The 23,486-nt window shown below is 36.4% G+C and overlaps 1 long non-coding RNA gene across 1 annotated transcript in view; it reads right to left on the reverse strand.

The window, feature by feature from the left end:
* LOC119867049 overlaps positions 1-22,743 on the reverse strand; it is a 52,977-nt gene extending 30,234 nt beyond the window's left edge. The window contains exons 1-2 of the long non-coding RNA XR_005382228.1: positions 22,636-22,743; positions 8,908-8,991 (exon numbers count right to left, since the gene is read on the reverse strand). This is a non-coding gene — a long non-coding RNA (uncharacterized LOC119867049). The remainder of the gene's footprint in view (positions 1-8,907; positions 8,992-22,635) is intronic.
* Between the last annotated feature and the right edge of the window lie 743 nt (positions 22,744-23,486).

A 23,486-nucleotide genomic window follows, 5' to 3' on the forward strand; every position in this document is an offset into this window, starting at 1 on the left:
AAATTATTTAAATTCCAGTTAGTTAAAAGACAGTGCAATATTGGTTTCAGGAGTAGAATTCAGAGATTTATCGCTTACATACAATACCTAGGGCTCATCACAAGTGCCCTCTTTAATGCCCATCACCCATCTAGCCATCCCCACCCACCTCCCGTCATCAACCCTCAGTTTGTTCTCTATTGATAAGAGTCTCTTACGGTTTCTCTCTCTCTCTCTCTCTCTTCTCATATGTTAATTCATTTTGTTTGTTAAGTTCCACATGAATGAAATCATATGGTATATTTGTCTTTCTCTGACTGACTTATTTCACTCAACATAAAACAATCTAGCTCCATCCACATCAGTGCAAATGGCAAGATTTCTTTCTTTTTATTCAAGATTTATTTATTTATTTTAGAGAGTGTGAGCCCGGGAAGGGGCAGATGGAGAGGGAGAGAAAACATCCTCAAGAAGATTCCCTGATGAGTGTGCAGTGCCAGACTCAGGGCTCAATCCCAGAATCCTGAAATCCTGACCTGAGCCAAAATCAGGAATTGGATGCTTAACCAACTGAGCCACTCACCTGCAAGATTTCATTCTTTTGATGCCTGGGTAACATCCCATTGCACATATACACACCACATATTCTATATCTGTTCATAAGCCAGTGGAAATTTGTGCTTTTCCCATTTTTTGGCTACTGTTTACCAAGGCTGCTATAAACACCAGGATGCATGGACCCCTTCGAAAAGAAACAGGTACACTTAAGAGAAAACTCAAAACAAACAAAGGTGACACCTGGAAATAGCATACATCTCTTAAAAGCTTCATAAAAAGAAGTAACACCACTGACATTAGAAAAAAAAAAAAAATCTCAGAAGAGAAGCTAGCCATGTCAAGGGCCAAAGTCTCCATGCCCTTTTATCTCCAGCCTCTCCTCTTTTATCGCTTATAAACAATCCCTTAACACTCAGTTCTGGCCTGCTGAGGATGAATGATTTTAGCAGTGCTGTAACCCACTCTGTCTCAGTTGGTGATCTTCCTCTGAGATTCCCTCCTTTTCTAGAAAATAACAGTAAACAGGAAGAGGCTCAAAACTGGATTCACACTCCTACTAGTGTCTCAAAACCAGGTTCATTCTTCTACTAGCTGTAGTCTAATATATTGTCTCCAAGTTATGCTGCTATCTCATTATACACCAAATATGGTTCATATATAAATACTGGATTCCCTTTTGACATTCACAGGGATTCTTTTTTTTAATTTTCAAGATAAAACTTTTTAGTTGAACTTATTCTTTGATATATTGTTGGCATGTGACATGTGATGTTTGTTTGTGGTTTTCTTTTGTTTGGTTTTAACCAAGAGTGTGTTCTGCTTGGCCAGTGGGAGAAGCAAAAATAGACTGTCTTGGTGTTCCAGGGTTTCAAAGTCCCTTGGAAAGAAAATTTTATTATCTCCCATAACTTTCCTTAGAAATCCTCTAATATTTTCAGTTCCTATAATCCTGTGTTTTCCCTTGTTTCAGGATTTTCTTTACCTACAACCTAGGTGAAGATATTTGAAATAAATCTAGCACTCAGTTTGTAACCACTATACAAATAAAATTACTCAAAACTCCCTTTTGGTAAATTACAAAAATGAATACAATCTTTCATTCTTATCAGTTTCCACTCCATGCACAATGTGACTTTGAAGCACTCACTATCAACAATTGGAATCTATTTTCCCTGTGTTGGTCTTGTGATTCAATTTGTCCAATAGAATGAAGCAAAGTTATTGAATATAGCTTCCAAATCTAGGTCTCTTGAGGCCTTACATAATCCCACCTACTTTCCTGTGATCTTTCTATCTTTCCCACATCAACAAACCTGGGCTAATCCATCAAAGGACAAGATTGCAATTGGCCCATAATCACAGCAGCCTCTTATTTACCCAATAATACTATAGCCACATCACATGACTGAGCCCAACTGAGATTAGAAGAACCACCTCCCTGAACCCAGTCCCTATTTCTGACCCAAAGAATCATTAACTAAGAAATGGTGTTGTTTCAAGCCACTAAAATTTTTATTAGTTTGCTATGCTGCCAACTGTTGTTTTAAGCCACTGTGTTTTGTGATAGATTGGCATGCAGTATAAAGTAATTCATACACCTCTCATAACCCACAAAATAAATTCCAAATGTTTTAGCATTATAGTACGACCTTTTACAATTATCTCTAAGCCTCAATCCTACTACTTTTCCCCTGGCAATCTATTTTCAATCCATATGTTGCACATGTTTTGTTAATCAAGTAATGTTTTCTCTGACTCTGTATTGCCAATGTTTTGGTTCTTTTTTTTTTTTTTTTTTTTTTTTTGTATATGTTGTGCCCTCTGACTGTAATGCTCTCACTTATTTCTTCTTGCAAGCTCATAATTTTTCTACAGATCTTGTTCTGATATTATGGCCTTTATAAAGATTTTTCCAACTCCTCCAAAAGAATGACTTCTTCAACTCTTTTTCCATTTTTTATATATCTCTAATCTATGACACTTATCACAAGGCACAGTGTGATTTATAGCTCTCACACCTAGCATGGTGGTAGACACAGCTGGAGTAGATGCAATCATTATTTGCCAAAATTTGTCCCCTACCTCCAAACCCACCTCCATAAGAGGGATACAATTCCTCACTGTAGTCAGTACCGTGGGCCAATTCTGACCTAGGTTTTAAAAAACATCCTGCTTCCACAGACTTTTGGGAACTTCCAACCACACTTGTTAAGTTCATTAAAAAAAAAAAAAAAAAAAAAAAAAAAAAAAAAAAAAAGTGGTCCTCTCATCCCAAAACAAAGAAAGCAAAGAGTAGAAGAGCTGCTCAAGCTTACTTGCTAACACAGGAACAAGTAATTACTATCAAGTATTTTTGCTTCACAACATTATAGCAAGAGCTGAGACAATAGCTGGATTAATATTTGATGAGCTAACAACTAGTATTAAGAGTTTAAATAGAATTATAAGAGCCTAATAAAGAGGCATCAAATCAAAACCTAGGAATGTTTGATTGAAAATAAATTACAGGGGATCCCTGGGTGGCGCAGTGGTTTAGTGCCTGCCTTTGGCCCAGGGCGCGATCCTGGAGACTCAGGATCGAATCCCACGTCGGGCTCCCGGTGCATGGAGCCTGCTTCTCCCTCTACCTGTATCTCTGCCTCTCTCTCTCTCTCTGTGTGACTATCATAAATAAATAAAAATTAAAAAAAAAAAAAGATGTAGTTTAAAAAAAAGAAAATAAATTACAGTTTCATTGAGAGACTATTAAATAGTGTATATGTTATTTGTTCTTAAAGACTGATGAAAATCTGCTTAAATTTAGTCTGAGATTTTTTGTCTTTGAGCATATCTAGCTTAATTGAAAGTTATTTGTTGATGAATTGATTCTTTCATGGCTTAAATGGATATTAAGTACTCTCAGATGTTACTTATATTGGTAAGTACACACAGCCCACAATGATATGAAAGAATAAAATACACTTAAAAAGGAATAGCATTGGGGGATCCCTGGGTGGCGCCTGCCTTTGGCCCAGGGTGCGATCCTGGAGACCCAGGATCAAATCCCACATCGGGCTCTCGGTGCATGGAGCCTGCTTCTTCCTCTGCCTGTGTCTCTGCCTCTCTCTCTGTGACTATCATAAATAAACAAAAAAAAAAGGAATAGCATTGGGATCCCTGGGTGGCACAGCGGTTTGGCTCTTGCTTTTGGCCCAGGGTGCAATCCTAGAGACCCCAGGATCGAATCCCATGTCAGGCTCCTGGTGCATGGAGCCTGCCTGTGTCTCTGCTTCTCTCTCTCTCTGTGTGTGACTATCAAAAATAAATAAAAATTTAGAAAAAAAAAGAAATAGCATTGCTTCCTCCACCACCCAAATTTCTAAAGTAACATATGTTCAAGTTAAAAACATTTAAGAAATGCTGGACTATATAAGCCATAAGGTAAAAACATCATTATCTTATTCTTTAGAGAAAATATTACTAACACATTGGTATATAATCTTTCAGGTTTATTCTTTGCATGCAATCATCTTTCTCTTAATATCATATTAGGGATAGATATGCTGGATGGCCTTTGTTATCTGTTCTAGGGTTAGTACGCATATCATTATTATTGAAATAAAGTTCAAGGATGGCATGATTATGTTAGAATTCTAACAGAAAATTGCATATAATGATTTGTTTTTAATTCTGAATAAGGTCTATAAGGGAAGGTAGTTTGCATTTTCTTCATTGAAATTATGTTCAATGCTCAGAGTTCTGTGATGCTGGATATGACTTATGAATTAAAATATGTAAGTCTAAACAGTTGGCTTGTTTAAAATATACAAGTGAGATTTTCCGTTAGTTCTTTCATTTTATGAGTTGTGGTTTAACATCCTCACCACACTGTAAACATCTGAGCCTACAAAACACATAGAGTTGGCACATTACATGAAAATTCTGTAATCCTACAGCATTTTTGTTAAACCTTTCTTGATGAAAATATTTTTTTTGGAGAAATAGGATAGGTGTTTTTTCCTTAATGGATAGCAATAACAGAAAGGGAAAAGTTAAATATTCTTTTTACATGTTCACAAATTATATTCTAAATTAAATGTAAATTTTTTCATGTATGTCTAGGTTTATGTGATGGCAGAAATTCAATACTTCAAAAAAATACTTTTGAGCTAACCAAGGAAAATGTGAACATTAATTTTTTTCCTTTGGTGAATTAACAGGTCTGTGCCAAAGGGCTTCTGCCTTGCAAAACCATGGCTTGTCCTTTGCTATGCAAGACTAAGTATGACTTAGTTTCCGCTTCTAAATTTATTCAAAGGTTATTATGATCTACATGAACCATGCAGAGAAGACCATCTACAACTATTCAAGTGATTCATTTAAATTCAGCAAGAAGGACAAACAAGGAAAAATAAATAAATAAATGTGTGTAAATGTATAAATAATAATTTCCAATATATATAAGCTAATAGATTTTAAGCACATTCTATTTAACCAATTGAATGAAAGGAAATAGGCCAAAATATAGTTTCTGGAAGATAAGAACAAACTAATTTTACTCAGAGAAATGTGGAATATTTAGTCATTGCTATAAATGAGTCAGCTAATTCTCAAGAAGAAAGAACAAAGTCCCATAGAACTATTTATAGCTTACCTTATTTATATATTGAATAACAAAAATATGGATAATAAGTCTAGTAAAGAGGAACTTGAAATAGGAATACAGTAACAATAGTTTAAATGTATTAAATGATTACTATGAGTGAGGGTGTAGTGTTGTTTGTCTATTTAATTCCAAAAATCTATTAAACAGGCAAGCTATATGGTGAAACAGAGAGGTCAAGTGTTTTGCACAGAATCACACAATTGTCAAGAGGCAGAGTTGGTATACAAATCCAGGCCACCTGGCTTCTTAGACACATCTCTCAAAACTTCACTTTGTTATGCATTTACCCATTCTAGAAGGAAACAAGGATCTCATATGAACATCTAAAATATTTTGGTGGTCCTGATCCATAAAACTAAAAATGCAAGTTTTAGAACTTCAGTTCCATTCAGCAGGTTCACACATCTACTCTATTTTCTTTCTATTCAGAGAAAAAAAAAAAAGCCATACACAAAAGGTGTTAGAGAGATGAACAAGCACAGGAATTTATAGGCAGCCTATAATTTAGAGATTTAATTCTAAGTTTGACACATATCCAGGCAGATGATTTTTTTTTTTTGAAAAATGTGCACCCTTGCAATTGCAGCCACAAAGTAAGCTTGTAATCATGTATGTTTTCAATTTCAGAAGTTGACGAAGGAAATTACAAGTGAACTATGAAATTAAAGCTTCTTGTATGTTCAAAAAAAGCAAATCTAATTGAAATGAGAGAAGTTAGTATTCTTTCTTCAAAATGTACCTGGGGAGACAGGCATAGAAGCATAGAGAAATTAATGCTAGAAAAAAAGAGAACATGAAATTGATATTTGGAAGATTTTTAAAAATAATTATTAGATCATCCTTCCTAATATGTCCTAATATGTCATAATAGTGCAGGAGAGTTCCTTTTAAGACCTCATTCATCATAAAATAATATTGTACCTGTCCCCCCTCTCTCCTCTCTTGTCTCTCTTTTCTCTGCCCTTTTTTTTGTATCTATCTTTGTATGTATTCCAACATCATCTTGTGGTCCTCTTTGTCTCCTTCACTATGTTGAGCTCTCCAACAGTAGGAAATTTGTCATGTTTATCATTGTGTTCTGAATACAGTGCCTGGCCATCTGTAAAGAGATGGTATTATTGCAACTGTGAATGGTAGGTTGAGCTATTATATGCTTTCCAATGATGGAACAATACAATTTTAGCTGAATACTGCATATAAATAAAAGCTTATCTAATTAATTTGTAGAAAATATTCAGTGTTTGTCATTTGAACAATACATCACTATCTTCTGTGGAGATACAGGGATGATGCATGCATAGCCTCCGAGTTGTTCATGATATAATAGGAAGCCAAAGGCAGATAATCAAACAGTTATGAAACCAGGAAGAATTGGAAATGCTTCAAGACAACCCAAAAATGTGCTTTACTACACTACAGTTCCACTCAAGAAGACCTGGGGTGGGATATTACAGGAAATCAGGCAATGTATTAATTATGAGGCAATTATATTAATCCTGAGTCAAGAGCTTGAGACCCTAAGCAAGTGTAACTAAGAAAATCATGAAAGACCAATATCCCATAAGTAGAGACTAAGGATTAAACAAAAATACCTAGAAAATCCTGCTGACAGATAATTTTGAAGAACAGAATCTTCAGACTTGAGTATGTTGGGAAGGTTATTTTAAGTTCTTGGAGGACAATAAATAAAGATCTAGGGTTCACAACCACAAGAGATCTTTACTAAACCAATTAAAGGCCACTGTGAAGGACACTGTTGCTATGGACAGTTTTTAACAATGACATAGTATCTATTTTCCCTCTGATCCATCCTGGACATTATTGTCCAAAGATAAATCATGAGAAGGACATAAATTCTGGTATTGGCAGTGGGAATTACAGAGAAGGAATGATAATTGATAATGTTTTCAGGTAATAAAAAATATACCTTATAAAGGTCATATAAGGACTTGGCCTAGAATAAAAAAGGAACTTGGCCTAGAGGATACTATAATAGAGAACATATAAAAGAACATATGTAGTACAGAAAAAGATATGATAATAAAAAAAACAGAGGTAAAAATAGCCAGACTATCAAGGAAAAGCTATGCAAAACAATGGAAATTAAGATGAGTCTTGAATGAACACAAAAAATAGATAGATTAAGAGAATATGTGGGAGAATTTTCAAATAACAAGTTGAATCATGAACCAGTCTAGAATTAATAGTCAACCAGCATGATTTTGGAGTGATCCAGGAGGGCCAAGACTTACTGAAACTAAATGTTTATACAGAGTAATTAAAAAAAAAAAGTTGGGATAGATAAACGTTTCAGACATTAGTGACATAAAAACTATGGATAAACTTCAATGTAATATAGATGGCATTAAGGTATCTGTAGGCTCTGGAATAAGCAAGCAAAAAAAAAAAAAAGACATTCAAAATAATTCCTATAGCAATGTAACCTGTCGAATTCAGGTTGGATGTAACAGAAAGCCAATGTTCCACTAAAAGGCAATTGAATTGATTTAATGGTAAAGCAATGAATATTTGAACAAGAAGAATGACCATAGCAAAGATGAAGGGATGAATTTAAGAAAAACAAGGACTCCTGTCTCTTGCTAGAGAAAGAATAGGGGTGAGGTGAAGATAGCCAGGTTAGGGAGGGGTGGTAAAGAAAGTAAACAGCATAGTTTGGAGGAGAATCTAGGTCAGTGTGCATGTCCAGCTGGCAATGATGGCAGGGTATTCTACTCGAGTAAAGATCATAGGAGCAGATGGAAATATAAAACCGAAGCCTTAGCAAGTAGTTGGGCTAGAGAGTTACATCTGAATATCATTATGTAAGACAGCTAAGTGAGTGGGTGATTTTCTTAAGAAAAACCTAGTGAACAAAGACCAAGTGAATAGACCAAGAACTGATAATTGGGAGGCCATTACTACCAGAGCTCAGGAAGGAGAAAAACTAACAAAGAATTCTAGGATGATGATGATGATGATGATGATGATGATGATGATGATGATTTAATAACTATAATACATGTCAGTTATTGAGCAGTTATTCTGAGCCAGGAGCTGTGGTAAGAGTTTTACAATCAATGCTCATAACAGCATCCTAGAGACAAAGACATAAATTTGGTAGTATCCAGTAAAGTGTAAAAGCAGCTATCTTAGTTATGGAGAGAGAACAGATTTTCATGAAGGTTATGGTCAAATCTACTAAGACAAGATATGGGTTAAGAAAATTCCTAAGGTCTGGCTGAGCTGGGTACAGCAAGCTGGAAAGCCTGCTATGGAGGAGCATTACTTCAAGAAAGGCAGCTTGAAAGCTTCTCTGCTGTTCAATTAGGGCAAGAGCCAAAAAGCCCAAAGAACTCATGTGGAAAAATGATGACTTTCTACTGAAATGGACATGGTATTACTAAGACTGTTTAAGAGATTACAGATGATTTATGAATACAATTACACATGTAATTCTATTCATAAATGTTCTATGGTGCTTTTCATAGAATCGATAAATTGATTATATGGATTTTTCCATAAAATAAATAATACTAAGAATAATAATCATCTATCATGCATTGAGACTTACAATAACCAAAGGATTATATTAGCCCTGATGCTTATAACAATCCTTTAAGATAGATCTTATTACATGATTTTATAGTTAAAAAATTGAGATCTGGACTGTTGAAATAATTGGCCCAGTTCACCCAGCTGTAAGTGCCAGAAACAGGCTTGCAGACCAGAGCTGCGTAGTCCCGTAGCATTCCTCTTTCCCGCTGTTCCACACTGCCTTCTGCAGGATTTCGTTATCCACCTCTCTGCTCCTAAACATAGAAATAAAAGATACATGATTTACATTAATAAAGGATTGTGTATAATTCCCTTTTAACTGTTTTTTTTTTTTTTAATTAGCCTAAAATGTTGGAGAACTGATCTTAAATATTAAGCACTTTGATGGTTGTCCATGTTATAAAAAGTTGTCCAGGGGATCCCTGGGTGACTCAGCGGTTTAGTGTTTGCCTTCTGCCCAGGGTGTGATCCTGGGGTCCCAGGATCAAGTCCCATGTCGGGCTCCTTGCATGGAGCCTGCTTCTCCCTCTGCCCGTGTCTCTGCCTCTCTCTCTCTTTCTTTCTCTCTCTCTCTCTCTCTCTCTGTGTCTCTCATGAATAAATAAATAAAATCTTTAAAAATTTTTTTCCATGTTATAAAATTGGCAAAGATAAACATGATTAATATCCCTTCTCTTGATGATGCCCACGGCCCCACAGAAAATAAGGAATATCACAAGTGTGAGTTGTGCTCCAGAATGATAGGAAGATACCAGTTTAAGATGTGAAGAATGAGAGGTTCACCATTATAGTAAACTCTCTGCTGACAGATTATTTTTGTGTTTTTATAATATCCACAAAATTTCCATATGAGGTCATTTTTAATTTATACCACACATTATCTCTCTTGATCCACCTTTTTCTCAAGGTATGCTATGCTAAGGTTTTGTTTTTATTATCCCACCCACATGTGGTTGGCCTCTACAAACATACACACACCCTGTCTGGGTTATTTCCAACACAAATACCAATGGTATTCACACTATGGGAAGAAGAGTAGCCTGGGTAAAAGTTGACGTGGAGGTTAATGTTCAAGCTGAAACTTATATTGTATAGCTATATGCTAGAAAAACAATAATGTTGTAGGAACAGAGAATTCAGAAGCATAGGGGCAAATATACATCTTCTATTTTTCACCTAAGAGATATAATTACTGCTCCTAAACTTCTGCATAGGAAGCAAAGAAAAGCTTTGTTTTTATTATTTATATTTGAGGAAGGTCAAAAAGTCCTTAAGGAGCTTCTCCAACAATATGTTCTTTTACTTGAAAATGCCACCAGTCAATTGCATTCTTTTAATAAATGGATTTTACACACACAGGGACACCCCCCCAACACACACATCTATGCATGTACAGCAAACTCAAAGAAAGAAGTTATGTGGAAGTGAACAGTATTCAGAATTAGCAATGCTACAGGGATTTGTTTACCAATTTTACTAAAAAGAAAAAAAGAAACCCTGAACAGTTAAGCGTAACACTTAATGGAGAAGAAACAAGAGACAGGAAGAAGTGTGAGTTTCACACTTGGAGGGCACTTTGGTGAGTACACACTTTAATAGATTCAAAACCATAGAAAAGTGTGGGAGGGAACCTTGGGGAATGAGGGAAGAGCTGAGGGGTGGGCAATTCGTGTGTTTGCCAACGGGCGTGAGAAATATTATAAAGGATAAACAATCACAGGACAAAGTGACGCATTAGTTCACAGGCAAGTTTGGAGGTGTCAAGTGAATTAAAATGCCTTCATTCCATGTTTGCTGGGCTGGCTGTGTTATCAGGCATGTTTTAGTTCAGCAACACTTCCCCACCCTTAAGTTCCCCTTACATGACATTTTAGTACATGCACATTTACTTCTGAATTCTTGTCCCCAACCACAAGAATTTCATTTTGAGTGTATGTGGATTTTGAGTCATTCCAGTTGAGGATAATTAGAAAAAGATGGAAGCAGGAGGTGGGGAGGGGAAAGGGAGTCAAAACAGCAGGAGGAAGGCTTTTGCCAAAGTAGCTACAGTGAGATAAAGGAAGCCCTGTGCTCAGAGTCCTCTCCCAGGCAGGCAGTAAAAGGGATGCATGGTACCAGGTCACACACAAGGTACCTTAGAATGGAAAGCTAAGACCATGGATCCCTGCTATTAGTCAAGAAGGGTTGACAAATACCTCCTTCCCTGTGACAGACTGAAGGGATTAAATATGGTTACGGAAAACTTGTTTTTCCATCTTCAGTCTTCAAATGGCATTACGTCTCTTATAGAACCAAAAGCCTAAGTTGTAATCAGAAAGACACTAAATATTTGGAAAGAAGTGCTCCTTAGCTTTTCATGCACACTGTCTAGAGCAGAGCAGCATTCACAAGCATCTCCTGATTATTTTTTAAGATTCTATTTATTTATTCATGAGAGACACATAGAGGCAGAGACACAGGCAGAGGGAGAAGCAAGCTCCATGCAGGGAGCCCGATGTAGGACTCGATCTCAGGACCCCAGGATCATGACCTGAACCAAAGGCAGACACTCAACCACTGAGTCAGCCAGGTTCCCCCACAAACATCTCCTTTTAACCACAGAAGGAAAAACGGTGAATTTAAGTTAATCATAGGATATTATTGCCTATGTACGATGCATAAAATAATATTTATATTCTTTGCATTTACTATGTAGTCTGTATAATTTTGTTTTCATGAGAAATAAAAATTTAAAAACAAACCTTCCCTAAAGAGGTTGACCTGAAACCTGCCTCCCGCACAGGGCTCTCAGTCCCCAAGGACAGGGATCACAAACCCCACGCCTCCTGCCACCGCCAGAGAAACGGAGTAAAGGGTGGCTCTCACCCTTAGTTGTAATATGATAGAGAGATGGAGAGTCTGATAAGCTTTAGAGTACATGCCCAGCTTTAAAAAAAAAATGAATTCCATTTTCTTAAGTTACTTTATAAACCAAAGAAGTAGATCTGTGGACCACAAAGAGCTCACTCAGTCTTCCAGCATCAGCCTCAAGGTCTTAAATCCCTGGGCAGCAACATGTCCTAACCTAGGGGCCCTTGGGACCCTAGAGAGTGGGGAAAACCACATTAAAATAAAAATACCCAACTAACCAATGCTTGGATTTAAGGAAATATGTATTTTCCTATACTTAGGGATTTCAAACTTCAATTTCTAATGTTTTTTTTTTTTTTTTTCTGTTTTTAAATACTTTGTGCTGATTTTCTGCTGCATTTGATCTGTCACTACTTGGAGAGGAAACTCATAACAATGATAGCCACTTTCCTGTGGCTTTATCAAAATAAGTACTGAGGACTGGAGTACTATACTTGTAGGTTAAACACACAAACACAAACACACATGAATACGCAAAACTCACACACAAACCCGCAAACATACACACACATGCACATACAGATATACAAATAAAAGCAAACATACAAGTAAACATACACATACAGGAGCATCTACCTGGCTCAGTTGGTGGAACATGAAACTTTTTTTTTTTTTTAAGATTTTATTTAGTTATTTGAGAGAGAGACAGAGAGAACATGCATAAGAGAGACACGGGGTGGGGAGGAGCAGAAGGAGAAGCAGACATTCCCTCTCCCCACCACCCACCAAACAAGGGGCCTGACATTGGCTGAGATCTTGACCTGAGCTGAACGCAGATGTTTAATGCACTGAGCCACCCAGGTGCCCAGAAGATACAACTCTTGATCACAGGGTTGTGAGTTTCAGCCTCATGTTGGGTTTGGAGATTACTTAAATAATAAAATCTTTAAAAAAAAAAAAAAAAAAAGCAAACCCATAAACATACAAATGTACATGCACATTCAAATACACCCACATGCAAACGCATATAAGTATATAAACATACAGGTACACATACACACATTAATATACAGATACATATACACACAACAAAATACTGAAACACCTTTGAGTCATCTGTCAGGCCTTCTTAAAGGTGTGTAGACTCCTGTGAAAGAGTATCTTGGACTCTCCAGCAGGTGGGTCAGAGTTTGTTCTATCATGGATTAGAGTCAACCAAATTTCATTCCATGTTACTAGTCCTGGTAATGTGTCCTGAATTCTCTGTACCTCATTTTGACTTTACCTGCAACTCAAAAAACAAAAGCTTCCACTTTTGGAACTGTCTTTAAACTAGAATTCATGAGAAATGAATGGTCCCACATCTTCCTGATTATTAGAGCTCAGTTGGATAGATTTCATCTTTAGTTCTTATTTCCCTGTCCACTTTTAGTGGCATGCATCTTTTTTTTATGTAGAAGTCTCCTTCAAAAGAAGGAAGACACAGGTTTCCTTTCTGATCCTTGGCAGTGGTGGCCCAAATATAGAGATTAGATACATTAATTTCCCCTGTTATTCAATTAGTTATGAAAGTTATATAGCTTTAGCAAACATCCAAGACATCTAAATGCTAAGAATAGGGTTTAGGTTTAGATTCAGAGTTTTAGTAATTTTTACTAGGCAAAGAAACGAATTTTAGTAGCCATCAGATTATAGAGCCCATTAGTGCATTGATGTTAGAAAACTTTGTGAAGAGGTTAATTTTATGGAAGACCTCATAGACTTTGTTCTGCACTGTATAGACAAGAAAAATCCTATCAGTAAAATTGTGATGAACATTTTAAGGTGTTTTAGAATGGTTTGTGTAGTATGTAGAATTCTAAGATACCAGTATAAGAGTAAGCGTAGTGTACACAATAATCTTCCCCATTTAATTATGACCTATGAGTAGGATGGATATCACCACCATGTTTAGGTTATATGACCAAAATGGAGGGGTTTTGCACAACTACTAAGATCCCAAATCAGGTTTGAGGTAATCAAAAGATCATCCTCCTTGGGTAGGTGTGATCTAATCAAGATAAAACTTTAAAAGTGAGTCTAGGGGCACCTGAGTGGCTCAGTGGTTGAGCATCTGCCTTTGGCTCAGGTCATGGTTCTGGGGTCCTGGGATCAAGTCCCACCTCAGGCTCCCCACAGGGATCCTGCTTCTTCCTCTGCCTATGTCCCTGCATCTCTCTCTGTGTCTCTCATGAACAAATAAATTAAAAATCATAGATAGATGATAGATGATAGATAGATAGATAGATAGATAGATAGATAGATAGATAGATAGATAATAGATAGATAGATATAAAATAAGAGTGGGTCTAGAGGCCAGAGACTCTCTCTCTCTCTGGTCTTAAAGAAAATAAGTTCTGTAGCCTCAAGGAAATAAACTATGCCAACACTGCATGAGTTGGGAAGGGTATCCCAGACTTCAGATAAGACACTAGCTCCAGGTGACACCTTGATTTTAGTCTCATGAGACCCTGGGCAGAGGACCCAGCTAAGTCTAGTTTAGTGGCCCATAGCAATTATGAAATAAATATATGTTGTTTAATCTACTAAATTTGTGTAATCTTTCACACAGCAATTGAAAATGAATACAGTTCTTTTACTGAGTTTGCAAATATAGCCAAAGCATAACCTTTTAACAGTAAAATAATACAAACAGAAATCATTCAAAATTAACCCTTTTTACCTCTTAATAATAGTTAATATTGGTCTAGCTCTTGCCATAAACATAATAGGGACTGCCAAAACATAAACTTTTACTATGTGATAGGTCCATTGCTAAAGTTTTCCTTTATCCACTCTCTTTGTATATGTGTCCTTGGCAATGTTGTTTCTTTTCCCATGGGTAAAGACTGTTTACTGTTCTGGCCTTGTGAATTGCTTTGGTCCCTAGCAAGTCACCATAGAATAGGATGGGAGTGTTGTCATGCCAGTTCTAAGCCTAGGCCACAGTAAGCCTTGCATATCTCTGGTTGGTCTCTTGAAACTCTACTAAGACCTGAGAAAAATCCCAGTTACTTTGCTGTAGGATGAGACATAGACAGAACTTTCTGGTCCCCATTATCCTAGACAGCTCGTTTTCAGCTAACTCATCACCTGGCACAGATACTTGAGCAACCTCACTTAATAGCTGCTGAGCCTGGCTCACATCAGAGGAACTGTTTAGCAAACCCATATATAAGTATGAAACAATAAATTGTTGTTGATTTAAGCCACTAAGTTTGGGCCAGCTTGTTACTCAATAACATACTGATAATAGATAATTAATACATACAACAATGTTTATGGTAAAGCAAATATCATAATTGAAACATTTGAGTCTTTTTCATTTTTGCAAGTATGGTATATTTTGACTATAGACATGCACAAAGGATAAAACAATATCTATACAACATCTCCTGATATATTATAAGCTCCGGCTTATCATACATATGAACTCTGTTATAATATATTGAAAAGATTGTTTTCTAGGTGTTGTAGGTGATTTCGATGCAAAGTATAAAATCTCTGTCCTACTAACTAGCAGTTACAGTCAGTGATAGCCGATGTTAAAAGTTACAGAGTTTTATTAACAATCTGATACTTGTATATGCTCCATTGCAGTGTGCTCCTCCACCCCCAAATGGTTGAGCCAGCATGTGGGGACCTTCAATAAGAAAACTCATTTTGTTTCAAGATAGCTTATATATCCTTGGGTTGCTCTGTGTGTTAAAAATATTTCTTATTATTTTGGCTCAAATTTTGTCCTTGTAACTCATACCCACTGATTCTAATGTCCTGGGGAGTTTCTACCTCCTGGGAGGCACATAGGTCAGATGTCATTCTTTTCACACTAGATTTTTATACTTTGTTATCACAGCCCTAGAAAACTAATATCCCCACTAACTCTATTACACTACCAATTTTGACTAAACTTTCTAGTGTAGCACTATTTTATTACCCAGAGCCATGATTTCAATAGGTACTTGGTTACAGGTATGTACAAATGATATTTTGAGTAAACTTTTATCACTATATGTCATGGACTACCAGTCCCCTTTTCATCATTGAAAACAAAGTCATTAATGCTTTAAATAAAAATCAATTAATTAGCATATAATGTATTATTAGTTTTAGAGGTATTCAGTTATCCATCTATTACACATAACACCCCATACTCATGACATCAAATGCCCTCCTTAATGCCCATCACCCAGTTACCCCATCCCCCTCCCATCTCCCCTCCAGCAACCCTCAGTTTTTCCTATAGTCAAAAGTCATTAATGCTCTACATTTAATCAGATAAGAGAACCAAATCCAGAAAATCTAGAACCCATTAAGGAAAGCCATTCTTAAGTTTCTGTTTTTCTAGAAATATTCTGTTGCCATCTTCTGTTCCAATCAGGGGAGAAAGAAAATGAAGTAGAGGGAATGGGAGAATGAAGTAGAGTGAGAGAGAGAGAGAGAGAGAGAGATTTGGAGAGAGAGAGAATGGTTTGGTGGTTTAGGAAAGATGGTAAAAATCTTAATTGGAAAGTCTGTGTCAAAAAATAAAGGATATTTTTTTTTATATTGCTCTTTCAACTGTGCTACTTAGTTCTCAATATATGAAAATAATATGAAACAATGGAAGTAGCATGTGGAAGCAGACATCTACCCATATGTATAAAGACTACTCCACTTTTCATTGCGGTGTCATCTAAATAGATTATCTGAAAGGAAATGTAGAAATGAGGGAAAAGCCCAGCAGCAAGCACACATCCTTCAACATTTTGCATCAGGTAGCTACTCTTTCAGAATTTCCCTGGTTTGCTACTGTGAGAAGAGGGCTGGGTGGGATATACTTGGTTTGGGTCAGCTAGGTTAACTTAGACATTTACATTACCTAGTTACTATAAGACTATGCTACTTTTCTTCTAAATGGAAAAATACCAACTTTATGTGGCCATGTTTTCAAGACTTCAGGATACATTGTGACTTATTTCTGTTAAGCAGATGTTTTCTTGTTTGCATGTAAAATGGGTCTGTTAAAATTTTATAATCCAGCATTTCATGTTCTCCAAATAGACTTGTTTCAGTGATTTGACTAAACTTTGCAAATTTGCCAGAAGAAATATTTCTCTGAATGCCAGAAGTTTCAGTGTCTCTGGGGCTGATTCCTTTTGTCACTCCTGCCATTCAGGCAAGAATGTGAGGGTCCAGGCACAGTTTGTAACCTTGCTCTGCTTTCTCAGGTACTATCTAATTACAGACTTGGTCCAGAACTGAAAGTGATTATTTCAATCATTTTTCCAATTCCCAAGGAGATTATTATTCTCTTATAAAATGCTTATTAGAGAAGACAATGGGAATTCAGCACAACTATATTTTTTGCTTATCTTCCAAGGACCATGAGCTCAGGCTCCAGATGTTCTGACTTAGCCAAGGGCAGGGTTATTCCCTGGCAAAGGAAAGCTGAGACTTTGGCCTTTAAGAGAGAAAGTGGGGATGAGAGGTCCATATCTGAAAGATACACGTAGACCTATGGGCACGGCCATTTCTAATATCTTCGTTGAGAAAGAAAATACAAAAAATATCAGAATTCTGAGATGTCTTTTGACTCTCCCCACTGCAAATGCAGCTGAAAAATAAACAAAGATTACATCATAAATTGAAATAAATGTAGCAGGGTCATTTAGAAAATAAATTATCATATTTTATGCATTAAGGAGGGTTCAAATCAGAATAGTACAGAGAAGGGTTGTAAGTACCATTCCCCTTTCAATGAGTCATCCTGGCCTCCCTTCTTTGTTCATTTTTATGTTCCTGAGGCTCTCTCTTCCTATTTCTGATTTTTTCCTGCCTTCCCACCAAATGAGATACAAAGAGAAAATAGCCCTGCTGATTCTTTATCTCTTTCTTTTCTTTGTTTCTCCATACTTCCAACTACATGTTGCTTAAGTTGAGAAAATAGTACAGGAAGAAAAATAAAAATCAGTTTCTATTTAACAGTTTTGAATAACTATTATTAAAACGTTTACCATGCTTTCTAGTTAAGTCTCTTCATGGCCCCTTCAGCTGCCCATATATGCACATTATTCAGGCTTAGAGCCAAATTCCTGGTCAGGAAGTTAACCCTGCTCAAGACATTATGGGAAGTACATTTAAATTTCAATTAAGCCATTTACAGAAATACTTCATTGAATTTCAAAACCTTAACACCAAAAATAGTTTGATTTCAGCGGCTAGTAAGAAAAAATAATTTTACATATGCATATGCAACAGTCCATTATTCTAAACACTGTCTATGATGTAACTTTATGCTTAAATATGGGAAGTTTCCATCTTTAAATGAAAGCAAAAAGGCCAGAACAACAATTTTTTATCTATGCAATGGGCAGTTTGCATGGAGACTTGCCAGGAACCATTGGATGGATGGCTGAGTGATGTATCCGTAATTAGCATGGGTGAATATTATGCCCTTTTGTCAATGTCTAGGCAAAGAACAGCCTATTGATTCTGACCTTTTTTTTTTTTTTTTTTCAGCAGAGGGGTCATTACACAGGAAGATGTCAAAGCTATAAACAATGATGCCAGGAAAGTAAAGCTCAGCTGACTTTTCCAGTTTTGGAAAATTTCCTTCAAAAAATGCCAATCTCTATCTTAGCTCTCCTGTCCACGTTAGACAGGGTAGGCCTGGGTGTATATACTTATACATCTATAGATTTATCTCTGTATCTATTTATATAGATGTATCTTTCTTACTGGTATTCTACAATACAGGTGGTACTATATTTGATATATACTGGTAATATGTTCGGTATATATTCTATATATAACACCAGTGATATGATTAACCAGTCCTGGGGATTGGTTAATGGTAGCCTTGGAAAAGTTTGTGGCTTAGCCTATAGTTAAACATCTGCCCCTAATGAAGTCATACTATTTTAGACTTTGAAAAGACTTTTTTTTTTTTAATTTAAATTCAGTTTTGTTAATGTTAATGTATTATTAGTTTCAGAGGTAGTGATCCATAAGTTGCATATAACACCCTGTGCTCATTACATCAAGTGCCCTCCTTAATACCCATCACCTAATCATCCCATCCCTGAAAGACTTTAAATAATCATCTAGTCTACTTGTCATCAACTGTGGAAATAATCTCCTTTATGATGTTTTTAACAGGTGCTTATCCCATCCCTTCTTGTTACAGTTTTTGGAGTCAAATAGACTTGGGATTACATCTTGGCTGTACTTCTCTCCAGCTTTGGGGTCTGGAACATTACCCTGAGTCTGTTTTCCTCATCTAAATGAGGGTAATATTAGCCACTTCATGGGTGTGTGGGAATTTGATGAGGTAATATACACAATATTGTGATTTTAGAGACTAGCACAATGCTTGTTTAATAAATACACATTTCTTTGTCCATTCCTTCCTGTTTTGGAAAGCCCATCAACTTCCAGAGCAGCCTGTTCCATTGTTGAATTGGTATAATTATTAGAAAGTTCTTACAATATAATCTGCTTTTCTCTTTTTTCTCATCTGTACTTTTCAGTTGTGGCTTGAGTTTCCCAGAAGTAGTGCCTGCCTATACCTGTAGGTCGGTAGAGATTATTTGAAGATGGTCAAATAAATGTTAAATTTCAGGCTATGTTTTCTCAGTTTCTTTAACCATTGTTCAGTTGATACATTTCCTACACATTTTAACTGTGCAGTCTTACCCTGTTGGACACAATCAGGTAAATGACTCAATGCCACCCCACCCCCACCGCCTAAGCATCCATTTTTATCACTCTGAATTTCTGGATATAACATTTCTATTAATTTATGATTTATTAGACATTTCACCTTACATTGAATTTTCAACACCTAAAAAACCCCACCAGTTTTCATGGAAGAACACACTGGAATTACATTATGTAACTTCCTTATCAAACCCAAGTACTGGAGATGCCTGGGTGGGTTCAGCGTTTGAGCATCTGCCTTTGGCTCAGGTCATGATCCCAGAGTTCCAGGATCATGTCCCACATCTGGCTCCTGGTAGGAAGCCTGCTTCTCCTCTATGTCTCTACCCCTCTCTGTGTCTCTCTCATGAATAAATAAATAAATATTAAACAAACAAACAAACCCAAGTACTGGATCTACACCTAGCTCTAAATAGATTGGTTGATCATGTAATTGAAATAGTGTCTGGGTTAATAGGATGGTCTATTTAAACCAGTTAATTAAATGTATAAATATATACATATTTTATCACTGCATACAGTGAAATATGTTATATTCTTATTAGGTATCAGTTATCTTTCTTTAGTCAGTGAGAAACTATTCCCTTTCCTTAGTTTGATATTGACAGTTAACCCACTAAGAAATTGATTAGGGATGAAGGCAAAAGGTAGTTATATAATCTTATATACATCTGCATTCAATACTGCAAAATAGCAACTCATCTGACTCTACTTTTCTATTAATATGAACCCTACCTGGGTCTGAAGAAGGTAGGAATCATTAATCATGACCTGTTTGGGTTATGACAATAAGCATGATATTGAAAGGAGTTCACATTTATAATCAATACATATGCTAAATTATTATAGATTACAATAATTTATTTTAAAATCTAAACATTAAGTCTCTAACAATGTATTAGTATAACTAAGTATAAGAAATAAAAAATTAAAAAACATTATGCAAATTTCTTGTGTTGTTGACTTTAGCCATTCTAACAGGAATAAGGTGAAATCTCATTGTAGTTTTGATTTATATTTCCCTGATGATGAGTGACATTGAGTGATATTGAGCACCTCTGCACGTGACTGTTGGCCAAATGTATGTCTTCTTCTGAGAAATGTCTGTTCACATCTTCTGCCCATATTTTAATTGGAGTATTTGTTTTTGGCTATTGAGTTGTATTAGTTCTTTAGATATTTTGAATATTAACTCTTTATGAAATATGTCATTTGCAAATATCTTCTTCCCTTCAGTACTTTTTTTTTTTAGTTTTGTTGATTGTTTCCTTCACTGTGGGGAGCGCTTTATTTTGATGTAGTCCCAATAGTTTATTTTTTCTTTTATTTCACTTGCCTCAGGATACAGATCTAGAAAAATCTTGCTACAGCTGATACCAGAGAAATTATAGCCTGTGTTCTCTTCTGGATTTTTATAGTTTCCTGACTCACATTAAGAATTTCAATCCATTTTGAGTTTTTTTTTTTGTTTTTTTTGTTTTTTTTTTTTTTGTGTGTGTGTGTGTGTGTATGGTGTAAAGAAAGTGTCCAGTTACATTCTCTGGCATGTAGCTGTCCAGTTTTCCACACCATTTGTTGAAGAGACTTTTTTTTTCCCCATTGGATATTCTTTCCTGCTTTGTTGATTAATTGACCATATAGTTATTGTGGGTCATTTCTGGGCTTTTTATACTATTCCATTGATCTATGTGTCAATTTTTGTGTCAGTACCATATTGTTTTGATTTCTACAGCTTTGTAACATAACTTAAAGCCTGGAATTGTAATACCCAGTTTTGTTTTTTTGCCTTTCAGGATTGCTTTGGCTATTTGAGATCTTTTGTGGTTTGCAACAATATTAATGGTGTGGGACCCAAGGAATTTAACAAAAATCCCCCACCCCTGGACAAACAGAGCAGGACTAACTCCATTTTGTGCTACACCTGCCATCTCATGTATCACCCCCACATGACCTGCTTATTGCTTAAGGCGCTGCCCCATCTTAGTCAAGCCGCTGAGCACACCCTTATCAGAAACCCGCTCATATAGGAATGCGGAACCCCTAACCGCCAAAGAATGTAAACCCTGCCTTTTGCCCACCAAACCTGCGTGCCAATTCTGACCAGAGTGATAGGCTAGTTCAAACAGTCACTATAGGGTAAATTGTAATTCAATTGGCCACCTGCATGCGGACTGACATGACTGTGCAACTTTGTGTGTTACAATCTCATTGGCCACTGGCCCCTATAAAACTGCTACATCTCTTAACCTTGGGGTCCTAGCCCCTGCACTGCTATGTGGAGTATACTTGGACCCAAGCTTGAGCTTGCTAATAAACCCTTGTGTGTTTGCATTGGCCTCAGCTCCTTGGTGGTTTCTCGGATTCTCAATCTTGGGGACAACAAATGGAGCTAGAGAGTATAATGCTAAATGAAATAATTCAGTCAGAGAAAGGCAAATACCCTATGATATCATTCATAGGTGGAATTTAAGAATAAAAATAAATGATCAAAGGAAAGACAGAAATAAAAAGAGAATCTAAATTAAGAAACAGACTCTTAACCAGATGGACATGTATGGGGGGATGGGTGAACCAGGTGATGAAGATTGAAGAGTACAATTATAATCATGAAAAAAAATTATGGGAGCAAGGTGTATATATGTATTTTTAAATATTATGTTGATAAAAATAGCAGTTAGAAATCCCAATTTCTTTAAAAATGGTCTTGGGACACCTGGATGGCTCAGCGGTTGAGAATCTGCCTTCTGCTCAGGGCATGATCCTAAAGTCCCGGGATCCATCTCACATCAGGCTCCCTGGAGGGAGCCTGCTTCTCCCTCTGCCTATGTCTCTGCCTCTCTCTCTCTGGTTTCTCATGAATAAATAAATAAAATCTTTTTAAAAAAGAAAAAAGAAAAGAAAAATGGGCCTGTGCTAAGTAGGCTTCATCTATTCCTTACAATTAGTATCTAGGAGCTCAAAAATAGTACTTCCTAAATTAAGTGCAGATCTTTGAAGTAAACATTGTTAGGTTTGATAAAAGAAACTTGCTTTACATTTACTAATAAAAGCATCCTAGGTGACTCATACTATAGGAAACTGAAAACAAATAAAAAATAAAAGATATATTTGTCTACCTAATCCCAAAATAGCTAATATAGTTTCTGAAATTTATAAATAGCATAAGCTATTGTCAACAATGGTTTATTGCCCTTTTTTTCCCTCATCAACTTGACTCTGAAGTTCCTCACTAGGAAGTTTAGCATCCTTCCAGTTGCTATTCCAGTTTTCTCTGAGAGAGGAAGCATATTTGTAAAATGAATGCTCACCTGGTTTAATTTTCCCTATGAATACAGAGCTCTGATTTTCCTCCAGCACTCACCAGCCCTGCATGTCCTTCGTCCACAGGGTTTGGACACAGCAGATTCCAAAGAGCATTCATTTGAGATTATGTGACCCTAACACTGACATCAGAACTTTGCACCCCTTTGAGACCAATGATTGTTCTGGGAATGACATGTTACACAACACAATGCAATGAGACTCAAATGCTAGACTTTAGAGAACTGTTGCAGAAGGAAATTATCCTTTCTGCTAAAAAGATAGGGCATATTTCTGGATCCTTTCGCATGTGTCTTGTCACCAGAAGTAAAAAAGAAGTACTTGAACACAGAGCAAACAGAAAATGTGCCCAGGGTAGAGCCAACAAAGAAGATTGAAACTGAACCTTGAAAACCTTCCTTACCCACCTTCCTCCAGTTATCCTGATAAACTCTACCTTTTGTTTTTATTTCTTCTTAAAGGTGATTTGCATTGAATTCTCTATTACTTGTAATGGAAGCAGGCCTAACATATCACGTTAATTCAACTTGAATAAATTTGGAATCGTTTGTCCTGATGAGAGTAGAAAACATGGCAGTATTAGTCCAAGTCTAATTCATGCCAAAAGGTCTGATACCCTTAGATATGACCCTGGTTCCTCCAGAGTGACAGTTTTCTCCACCGCGTATTCACTTATTTTGTAGCCTGGGTCTATAATCAGACCCTTCTCCAAACTATCAGCTGGTATTTTCTAAAAATGTTTAACCCTCTTTAAGACTGAAAACAGTGTCATAAATTCTTGAACAGAAGTCCCACTAGGGACTTGATAGACTCCATCCCTGGAACAGATACCTTTCCT

Source organism: Canis lupus, chromosome 31 (assembly GCF_011100685.1).
Source record: "Canis lupus familiaris isolate Mischka breed German Shepherd chromosome 31, alternate assembly UU_Cfam_GSD_1.0, whole genome shotgun sequence".
Classification (NCBI taxonomy): Eukaryota; Metazoa; Chordata; class Mammalia; order Carnivora; family Canidae; genus Canis; species Canis lupus.